Here is a 12,055-nt window from a genome sequence, read left to right as displayed (position 1 = left end):
CAGAAACATCTTGTGTTTGAGAGCCCATTTCCAAATGTCCTGTGACAGTTTGGACAGCCCTGGAGAGTGAGTGCCCACTTGCTTGTTCAGGTAGTATATGGCTGTGGTGCTGTCTGTGAGGATCAGTACTGTCTTTCCCTGCAACTGTTTCTGAAAGGCCTTCAGTGCTTTGAATACCGCTAACAGTTCCAACAGGTTTATGTGGATGGATGCTAATGCTGGGGAACCAAACACTGTGCGCCGTCTGTTGAAGGAGGCGAGCCCTCCACCCTGTGAGAGATGCGTCCGTCGTGAGTGGCTTCTACTGCGGGGGGGGTGTGAAGGTCTTCCCCTTCAAGAGGTTTTCCCTCGACCACCACTGCAAAGGGAGAACGAGGGCTGCCGAGACAACCACTAGATCATCCCATTGTCTGCTGGCCTGACACCACTGGCTGTTGAGTGACTCTTGCATGGGGCGCATGCGCAAACGTGCGTGAAGAACAAAGTAAATGGAGGATGCCATCATCCCTAAGAATCGCATGGCCTTGCGTACCATCACCTCTCGACTGGCTACATACTGAGGGACGTGAAACAGCATGTTTTGAGCCCTCTCCTTGAAGGGGAAGACAAGGCAGTCTCCTGTCCGAATTAGAGGCCCCAAAAACTGCTCGACTTGGCTGCAGGGTCTAGGCTGGATTTCTTCTCATTTATGGAGAATCCCAGACTGAATAAGAGGTCTATCGTCTTTTGAGTGTTCGACAGGCATGTTCCGTAGGAGTCCCCTGTTATGAGCCAGTCGTCGAGGTAAGGATAAACTAGGATGGATTGCAGGTTCGCAGGTGTGCTGCTGTAACTGCCAGTACCTTTGTAAACACCCTTGGGGCTGAGGCAGTGCGGAAAGGAAGGACCTTGAACGGATGGTGTTTGTCCTCTTTCATGATCCTTAGGTATTTCCTGTGTGCCGGCAACAAAGAAATCTGAAAGTATGCATCTTTCATGTCCAATGCTGCCATGTAATCCCCCAGCGTCAGTAGGGGAATTACCTCTTGCAGCATTACCATGCAAAACCTTTGGGGTTTGACAAATTTGTTCGCTGGGCACAACTCTAGCACAGGGCGCTTGATGAGATCCTTTTTGGGTACAAGGAAGTACACTGAATAAATACCCTTGTTTACCTGCAGAACGGGGCCGACTTTGATTGCGCTTTTTTCCTGCAGGATCTCGACCTATTGCAGCAGGATCTTCAGGTGTTCCGGTGTGAGGCGCCTGGACTTTGGAGGTCTGAATCGATGTGGCTGGCTGAACTCGATGCAATAACCGTGAGTGACGATCTTGAGCACCCACTGGTTTGTGGTAATCCCCTCCCATGCGTGCAGGAATGATGTTATACGTCCCCCGACCGGGTATGTGTCAGGGTTCCATTGTATGCCCCGTCGGATAATCAGAGGAGGAGTTCACGTAATAGCAAACTGTCTAGTAAACCCAGGGGAACTACCGTTTTTGGGTCCAAATTGAGAGATTCTGCTATGACTCAGACCCGTTCTCCCTTGTTTCTTGCACGTCCTTTTGCAGAACGCTATGGGTTACCGTGGAAACGCTGGCAGCCATGGTATTCGCTTAGACGCTCAGGTCTACGGCGCCGACCCGTGCGTAAGGTCAGGTGACCTGTATTTAAGCCGCACCTTCGCGCACGGCGGCGCTTCTGAATTTGTCTAATTCCAAAGCTTCTTACCTCGTATCTTGTTCTCTTGGCTTCTTGTATCCCCGGCCCGTCTTGTTACCTGCATTACTTCCTCCTTGTCATTGCTACCAAGTCTTACCTGCTCATACCCGACCTGGAACGGCCACGGACTGCACTCGTCTGAATCCTCAAGTCATACCTGCTCATACTTGACCTGGAACGGCCACGGACTGCATTTGTCTATCCATCCAAGTCTTACCTGCTCTTACCAAAACCGGAACGTCCATGGATTGCAACTTCTTCATCCCACAAGCCTTACCTGTGTCAAATCTTCTTTCTGGAACTGCCAAAAGACTTTTTCGGACATTCAGGATTAGCGCGCATCGGTGCAAGGACCAAAGGACATTGGCGCAGGATTTAAAGAACAGCAGCGCAACGGCGCCAGGATCAATGAACTTTTTAGGCTTCCTCGTGCCAGCGGGTATAGGAAAACCAAAGACATTGTGTTTCCCAGACTGCCAACTCATTTCCCACATTTCTGCAGCAACTATCCAGGACACTCATTTGTTAAGCACAAGACTATCATTTATTCCTTCCTTGTTATTCCTCTACTCTTGGTAATAGTCCCTTTTTGCTTTCAGGGTACTCACTAATCTAACTTGGAACATTCGGTCCCAGTCTGATTTTCTTGTTTTGTGAGTATCAGTTCAGTATCTTGCTTTGGAGTTCCCATTGCATTTAGCTTCATTTTAATGCCCGATTAATTTTCTTGCAGCCAGCTGTTGGAGTACCAGGGTGTACCTTATTTTAGGCAGTACTCACCTCAAACTGTCCATATGTACACTTGAGGGGTATATTGTCAGAAAGCCTAAATTGCACCACGACGTGTCAAGCCACCACTACTATATTGCGCTCCTGGATCCTGACAGTATGCATGGGAGGGGATCTGGATTAGAGAGCCATTTCTGACTGGAGGCCAGGGAGCCTCTGGGGGTGGCATTGCGACCCCTTCCTTTCCTACGGCGTTGCCCTCTGGGTGGATATGGGTTTGAGGAGGCAGATCCCTGTACTGAGGACCAATTGTTACATGAGCCATATTGATAATGTGGGGAACGAGAATAGGACTGCCCACGAAAGGAGCAGCGAGAACTTCCCCCCTCTCTGTTGAAAGGGTCTTTGAGTGATTTGATTCAAAGTCTTCAGAGTCTCGTGTTCCTTCTTGGCAGTTTCCAATGCCTCATCAATGGCTTTGCCAAACAGGTTAGAGTCTTCAACCGGTTTGTTGATTAGCAACTCTTGAGTCTCTGGTTTGAACCCCAAGTTCTTCAACCAGGCATGACGTTTCAACAGGGTACCCTGGGCTAAAGTTCTCCCTGCTGTCTCAGCAGCATCTAAGGTGTTTTTGAGGATTTTATGGTTTACTTGCTTACCCTCTGATACAATTGTAAGCAGGCGAGAACGCACTGGTTCAGGGACCTCCTGTAGGTCCTCCTGCAGCAAGCTCCATTGGACATCAGAATAGCTGGCCAACAGCATGGTGTTGTTGGCTATCCGGGTGGAATATGCTGCCGCAGTAGTGATGCTCTTCCCAAGAGCATACCATTTTTTACATTCTTTGTCCAGCGGTGCCTCTCCTGTGGACAAGGGGACCCCTGCCCTTTTACTTGTCGTCGTGACCACAAGAGAATCTGGGGTGGCATGACCCCTAATATATAGGGGGTCAGAAGGGGAGGGCGAAAATGTTTTTACACCCGTGGGTTAACGGCCTTGGTTTGAGAAGGTGTTAAGGAAGGGGCAATGCGCTTTTTGATGGAATTAAGTAAAGGGATAGCCTGGCTGGCAGGAGGCTTCTCCTTTAAAATGTCTTCCACGAAATTTGAATCTAGCACTGCCTATTGCGTGGCTATCTGGAAGTGTTCAGCTGCCTTTTTCAGAATGGCGTTAAAACGCCATCTGGTTATCTACAGGTGAAACCTGACGACAGAGGTCCGTACATATGGTATCAGGGTCCGGGGTATGGGGAGGGGACAGCCAAGGCGGGTAATCCACCTGCTGGTCATCCCCCCAATCCTGTATCTGATCAGTGGGATCCTCAAAGGGATCATCCTCCTGTAAATAAGGGTCAAGATCTGTAAGGTCAAAGACCTCCTCATGGAGTTCGCAAGATGTTTTCTGGAATTTGGCCATTGCAGGGTAAAGGTCGTCTTCACTAGGCCTTTTAGGAGTGAATCTCTCAGAGAAGTCAACAAATTTAGCCAGCCTATCAATACATCCTTCATATTTTTCCCTCGTTCATGGAGATGAACCAGAAGGGTCCAGAGGGGGAAAGGGCTCCTCCTGTGGATTTTCCTGCCTAGGATGGCAAGATTTGTCAAGGAGGGTCCTAGATAAGGACTTGGGACTTTCAGATTAACCCTCCCGCTCTTCCTGGCGTTTAGATGTGTTTTTCGATGTATCTTTAGAGCTGTCCCTTTGCTGTCTGCTGAAACGATCTTAGCGAGACTCTCGCTGATGTTCGGCATCATCGGGAGGGGGTTAGGCTGTTTAGATGGTTGCGCCGTAGACTTCGACGCAGCCGGAGCTTTATGCATCGGCGCGCTCTTAGGAGGTGACTCGATGGCCTGGATTTTCGGTGCTGGCACCCTTACTTGTAGAATGCCCGGAAGCATGCCACTGACGTGGTTGCAGGAGGGATGCCGATCACGCGAATTGGCAGGTGCCGCGGAAGAACTCGACGTACCCGTTGGCGCCTTGACCCGCTTCGACTGATCCGCCGAGGTGGTACCGGGAGTTGTGTGCTTGTGTCTATGGATATTGTGTGCATCCCTGTCGCCGGGGTGTACATTCCTCATAGCAGGACTATCGTCGTGCCTGGTGGGGCCGGGGATGGACGTTGTGGAGTGCAAGTGCTCCGATGTGAGGTCAATGATAGCCCTATCAGAGCCATTGCCGTTGCTTAGCTCCTCAACACTTTCGTCAGCGGGGGAGCTACCCTCGGCCTGCGACATGGCGTAGGCCGCCCACAGCTTCACTCGACGCTCGTTGATCGTCTTAGGACGTAGGAGCTGGCAATACCGACAGGACGTCTCGTAGTGATTGAGCGGGAGACACCTATTGCACCGATGGTGCGCATCTTTCCAGGGGTATTTTCCCTTACAGGAAGGGCAACATTTCAATGGTGTCCTTTCCACAGCTCAGGTGTGTGAAAGCAACGGCAAAACCAAAAGGGCAAAGAGAGGGGAGAAGGAAAGCCATTCTTGAAAAAAAAAGAAACCCCCAGACCCCACTCTCCCTACTGTATAAGCCAGCCACAAAGTCTGTTCTTTCGCTGTCTTCGGGGGCGTTTAGGAAGTAATCGTTGAAGAGGGGACAAATTATATATAAAAGACCGGAGGTCGGGAAGTATAACAATTTTGCAATAAGTAAGAGCTCTGCATAAGGCGACCAGCTAGCTGGGCGGAAAAAACAATCTAAGGGACCTCGACGCATGAGGGATTTTGGGTACACTATACGTCACGTTAAGGATACTGTTACAGGCACGCCCATGCCGACGTCCCCTTTCGATCCTCGGAAGACAAGATGCAATACTCTGCGGTTACTAGATGTCAGACTATATGCACAGCATGTGATTCTAAGCAGATTCACATGAATCAGAAATAGTATATCCGTATCTGACTGAAGACTTTATTCCAAAACCCATAAGGAATAGCACCATCGTTAATCCAGGTCGAGGAGCAAAATCATCAAAGAAGCGTTACCTTTTCCGATACATCCTCCTCATATTCAGATTTAGAACAAAATAGTCCTTCTACATTGAACTATGATACTTGTAGTGGCAGAATTAACACCACACTTCTTTTAATGTTTTTTCTAGAAGAGGCCAGTATCTAAATAGGGGTAGAACATGGGGCAGTTCACGTGGACCTCCAACCCAGATGCCAGATGTACAACACAGAATTTCCAGGACAACAAGGGGAATATATGACCTGAAGAAGAGCATATCAGAGATAAATGAGACAGCGCCAAACACATCTATTTTAGGGACTGTCATTTTCCCCCCGAGTCAAGTTCCTCCAGATTTACAACCAGAGACTGAAATTCGACAATTTCTTAAGAAGATCTGATTGAAGTTGTTTTTGATGATCTGCAACCTGTAGATCTCCAGATGTGTTGGTCTTCAGCCCCCATGCGCCCTTACTATTCATTATTCTGGGCAGGGCTGATGGGACTAGGAGATAAACATCAAGAAAGCCAAAGGTTGCAGGACCCCTGATCTACGACAAGGAGACAGTGGGCCTCATTACAAGTCCGGCGGTATCCCTGCCAGTGTTACCGGCTGGTTGTCGCCGGACTTGCAATATTTACCAGCGCCTGGCTTGCCAGTAACACTGGGGTATTACAACCCTGGCGTTCCAGAAGTCAGGCGCTGGTAAATCCCCATTCCCATTGAGTTCCATAGGACTCAATGGGAATGGGGTCCACGGAAGCATTGGCACCATTAATAACAGTGCCGGAGCTTCCGTGAAACTCTGCGGGTGAGTGCCGTTCCACCCGCCAGGTCTGACACTGACGGGTGGGACGGCACCCGCCCGCAGAGTTGTACTATGCCGGTCCGGAAACACTGGCGCCGGTACACTTACCGGCGCCAGTGTTTCCAGACCAGCATAGTTATAATGAGGCCCAGTGAATCAACTGTGAATGAATTAAGAGTTATATCCTAGTTATAATGAACAAATAAAGATATGCAGAAAGAAGTATTAACGTTTGAACCAGTAGCAACTAAAGAACTTTCTTTAAATAGGCTTATTAAATATAACCTCATCAAACCAGAAAATGTGGCCTTACAAAGAGTGAACACAGCCACATTGTTCATCAATATATGGTAAGTGTGGCAGGATATTAATTTTAGCAACCATCAAATATAATTATGCACTGAGGCAACTGTGTAACACTTAACATTACATTTAGTTACAGAAAGACCCCATAAAAGATATACAAAAGGCGATGCATATATCACAGAAGTAGCCTATCATGAAGGCATGTTAAATTCAGAGGAATTCACTTGCTTGAATTCTAAAAATCCAAGCTTTCCAGTGTTTGATCTTTTACCATAACTGCATAAATTCCAAACAGAGCCACTAGGGAGACCAACAGTTTCTGCTTGTGTTCAGTTTTCGAAACTGTTGCAAAATATGTTGACAATTTCATTAAGCCATTATAGATTTTGAGACCGTGTTAGCTGAAAGATTCGAGAGATGCAATCACTCTAGATGAGGGTTCAGATTTAAACTCCAAAAGAGATTGGCTTGTTACTCTGGATATAGAGGAATTATATACCAATATACCGCAAAGGGACGCACTGGAAAGTCTTAACTCTAGACCTATTCCTCATGTAGTATCTACTAACTTCTAAGTGATTTGGCTACTGTAGCGCTACAAGAAAATTACTTTGTATTTAAAGGTATGTACTAAGCAAATGAAAGTAACATCTATGGGGGCAGCTTTTGCTTTCAGTTTAGCCAGCCTGTTTATAGAAACATTTTAATGCCAATATATTTGTAAAGAAGACAACATTTTTCCATCATCTATAAAATTGTATTGCTGTTTCATTGATGACTTTCTCCTTATATGGAGTAATGTCTTGATGCAATGGAAATCATTTTGGTCTTGGATTAACACGTTAGATGCAAATCTTAAATTTACTTAAATTTACTGAAAAAGAAATACAGTTCTTGGATCTTCTGTTTAAAGAATCACATGGCTAATTTGGGGTGACTTTGTACCGTAAATCTACAGATGGAAACACCATCCTTCATTTTTACAATCAAAATCCAGTTAGTCTATATAAGATCATCCCATTTAATCAATTTCTACACGCTTGAAGAAACTGTACTGCTCTCACTTTTACAACTAGGCTGACATTATTACATTTAGACTTTCTAAGCGAGATAACCAAAACAATTGCTCAAACGATCGTTAAAAAGGGCACATTTTATGAAGGACAAAGCCTTCTGTTGCAAAATATAATGCCAAACAAAATCGACTGATGTGTGCAATGACTTTCTGCCCATACAGTAACAAGGTACGGAATATCATTTTACGAAATTGGCCTGCCCTGCAGGCATATGATCCTGATTTACCAAACCATTTTTACCTTCAAAAAGGGTGTTAACCTGAGACAATCTTTGGTACACTCTTTATCTAAAGAAGAGAAAAAACTATTTTGACCTATGCACCCAATTGGGTCTAGAGCTTGTGAGAGGTCATATATGTAGCAAATGTTCTTTCTGAAAATCGACTCACAGAACTACAGAATTTAACTTTGCAGGAAAACTGTGGAATCTTAACAACACCAACTGTAAATCTGAAAATGTCATACATTATTTTGTGTCCCGGTCACAAATGTAATGTAGGGAAAACACAATGACCAGTACATTCGACAATAAACAAACATGGTTCCAGGATTAAACATTCTGTCTTATCGGGGCCCCTAGTATATCATTTCCAAAAGTACAAACATAATCAGGATGACATTAGATTGTGCTAGAAAAGGTTATGTTAGATATCGGAGGTGGCTCCATAGAACAGAAACTGATACAATGTGAACAATCCTGCATTAATAACCCAAAGGCAAATTTTGAGGGGCTGAAGGATCTATTATAATGGCAATCATTAATCTGAATATTTTTCCAGACCTTTAATAATGCATTCATTCTAGTGTTATTCCACTATGTATGGTATATATGATATTCATATAAATAATGTACATAATCCAGCTAAATAAAGTTCCAAGCTGTGCAAGAGTCAGGTTACATGCACACATTATTAGCCATGAGACAGTCACAAAGCGTAAATCTCAAAATTGAGTCCAGTGATTTAAGCCTTTGTAGCAACATAGACACATAGTCACTATTGACAGTTTTACAGACCAGTTATTATATCGATGTGATTAAGTTGCTGCAAAAATAGAAGTAATTATGTTGATTTCATTTCAGCATTCAAGCACTAGAACAAAATGACACATTGAAACCTTAGGTGCATGGTCTATTTGTTGAAGTCGGCCTTGCATCACGTGACCCTGTGACAATGTAAGCTAAGCTCTGCAGCGCTCTGGTCATTGAATGCAAGGCTATATGTCTTAAAAGTTAACAGAGGTTAGTGTCCACATCCGCCAAATGCTATTACCACACCTGAATAAACGGCATAGCTTTATCAGCAATGGTAAGCATTGCTAAATATATTAGACCTAATACTACACTAAAAACTGTGATTAGGATGACCAGAATACCTTGTATTTGATTGTAGATGTCCAAAAAACGTCTGTGAATAAATTGTCAGTGACTAATTTCGTTAACTACTATTGCAGCTAACCTTAATGACGGTGATAATTCTACTCCTCACACTTAAAAACAGGTAATAATACAATTTATTAATATTTTTTTTAATATGACTAAGACGATCCAAGATGATTTTTGTTTAAGATAAAAATGATAGTGGGCTCACTCTTAAGTTTTCTCTCTCTGTCAGAATGACGCCAAATCGTTGTTGTCTGGCTATCTCATTTAGATCAGCTATTAGTTTAAACTAATACACTCCAAATTGAAAAATAATTTACAATAAATGTGGTGGTAGTGAATGAATGCTGTGTAATCCAATTGACGTAAATAGATGGCCCAAGTGGTTGACTGTTGCCTCATTGTATCAATAAGTGGTTACTAAAGCTAAATCAGCTACGTGTTCTGATAGCAGGACAATTGTAGGCTAGTTGGCACGGTTAATTTGCTTTTAAAGGTCTAGGCTCATCTGTTAAAATGTTTAGATTTGTGTAATGTTGTATTGGAATGTATTGACTTGGCCATATGACATATGATTAAAGATGTATACAAAAGATGTATATGATTAAATCTGACCACTGCTAAATAGTTTGCCTTTACATAGATGCATTTCCCAGGCCAAGAGGGCTTTATAGGTAACTTTTAATTTGGTATATCTTAACTATTCTGCACGGTGAATTGTGCTTATTTATTACGCTTAATTTCCAAGCTCTTCGTGAATAGACGGTTATCTCTGGTGTGTTACCCATGATATAGTGATGATGGGCATCTGGCACAATCAACAAAATTAGAAGTCTGCAAGGGAGACAGTAAAATGATGGATAGAAGCAAAGTGTTTATTGCAGAGCTAGCACACACAATAAAACAGTATAAAAGGAGCTCTTCCCATCTACTGTGGATGCCACTCCCACTGCCAATGATGCTGGGACAGCTACTGTGGAAACAAGTCCAGGGTGACCCTGGGGATATTTCAAAAGACCAGGAATTTCTGACAAGGCATAATTTATGAAAGGATTAATTATGCAAGCAGTTCGGTTTTAAGTGGAAAAGGCATCACACCCTACTTTCAGTGACTAACCCTTACAAATGGGCAATGTTGTATGATTCTATCTATCCAAATATGCTTGCAGTGAGAAAGCAGTAGAAGAGACAAGTCCTCCAGGATATCACACCCTTATTCCTGCCACCTCAGGCTAGTTTATTGAACAGGCAATCAGATTAGCATCCGAGCCAAAGGTATGGGACCTGAATGTTGCAGTTCTCCCGCTTCAGGGTAGAAAGGCAATCTAAACAGCTTTGAGCTAAGATGTCACCAGGTGGTTGCAGAAAGTGTGCAGTGACAATGTCACCTTCCTTGCAAGGTGGAACAGGGGGCCAGGCCCCACCACCTGCTACATGGGGCACGCCACCCAGCTGTAAAGCAGACATAGGCCCCTTTACGGGTAAACCTGCAGTGTCAAGACACATGCCAATAAAAAGGGAAATACAGATGTAGGATACAGTGAATTTGAGTTGCTACTAGGGCACACTACACAGAAATGTTTAACACTACTGCAGCAAGTGAAGAGGGAAGCGTGGAGGAAACCAAAGACATGCAAGTAATATTTGAAGGCTGTCTGTGATCAGGTAAAATGAAGCATAATCTACTTAACTGCACCTGAATAGGGAAATCTATTAGGTGTCCACCAATCCTGCAGGGGAACAATCCAGAACGCCAACTACAGAACATTTGGGAAATCCGACCCAAAGCGAGGAGCTGGTTGGGAAAGAAGCTTCCTAGCAGAGGGAAGCAGTATGAGGAATTGGAGTAGCAAAGTAGTCAACAGTGCAAAGTTGTGGAGAGCCGAAGAGGTAGGAGGAGGTGTGGAGAGAGTTGGAGGTGCACTGTATGGAGTAGGAGGCGGTAAACGGGTAGAGAGTGAGAGTAGAAGGTGCAGCAGATAGCAGTGCAGAGTGAACAGGAGGATTATCAGATCAAGGAAGAGGGGAGAGTATAGAAGAGGTAGGAGGTGAATAGGGTCACATAGGTGGGGATGATCAAGAAGGGGTGAGCACAGTAAAGATTGGAGGTGGAGGGCACTCAAAGAGGGTATAGTACATGAGGTTGGAGGTGAAGATCAAAGAGGTGGAGCGGAGTGCACAGTGACAGTTGAAAGGAGAGATCAAGAAGGGAGAGAGCAGCAGAGGGTAGAGGACGAAAAGATGGGGATTGGCTGAGAGAACAACTGGAGTTAAGGAGATCTGGGGAGGAAGGAAAACCCATTGTTGGAAGAGTGGAGAAAAGCAGGGCACCAACCGGAAGAATGATGCGAACGTCAAGGGCAAGTGACAGGTAGACAAACCAGCAATGGCCTCTCAAAGTTGTCTCGAGAAAATGGGAGGAGCAGCACGCTTTTGACAGAATGGCAAGGAGGATAGTAAATCACTAGCTAGAGGATCACAGGGACGATTTAGAAACAATCCACCAGGCACAGGTGAGTTTTGGCAATAAGAGTGAAGATCAGCTGGATACCAGGATCACAATGCTCAGAAAAAGAGGAAAAGTAGGCACTAGGAATGCACTCAGTAGCCTACCTGGCTGACCACTGCTCTGGGCGACACCAGAGACCTTGTTCCTAGACAACCTAGAACTGCAATACAAATGTCTGCAACACGCTAGTTACTATCCTACGGGAGGCCAGCAGATAATCAACCCACCATGAATCAGGAATAGGCACAAAGGAGAAAAGTTGAACTTAAGAGAGTGAGTGACTGCAGGAAAAGACCCAGCAAAAAGAAAGTGTGTGTACTCAACCTTGTATTCTTTCTGTGGCGCAAACGGGAGCAACCTATAAACTGACTTGAATCTTTGAAAACCCACGCCTGCCACACCAGAACCAGAAAAAGTGATACCTACAGCCCATAAACCTTACTACCAGAAAGCAAGCCAGCAACACCGCCCCAGTAAATGTTGTAAAACACTGAATGCCCAGGTACAGCACTCCCAGGAAAGGGAACCTTGGAGACATTATATTTTCTTATTCAAGGCATCCTGACCAGAGACTTGTCCAGGTCTTATAGA

This window comes from Ambystoma mexicanum, chromosome 4q (assembly GCF_040938575.1).
Source record: "Ambystoma mexicanum isolate Mex_15411 chromosome 4q, UKY_AmexF1_1, whole genome shotgun sequence".
Lineage (NCBI taxonomy): Eukaryota > Metazoa > Chordata > Amphibia > Caudata > Ambystomatidae > Ambystoma > Ambystoma mexicanum.
The sequence above is the reverse complement of the archived record's forward strand: the minus strand, read 5'-3'. Positions refer to the sequence as shown.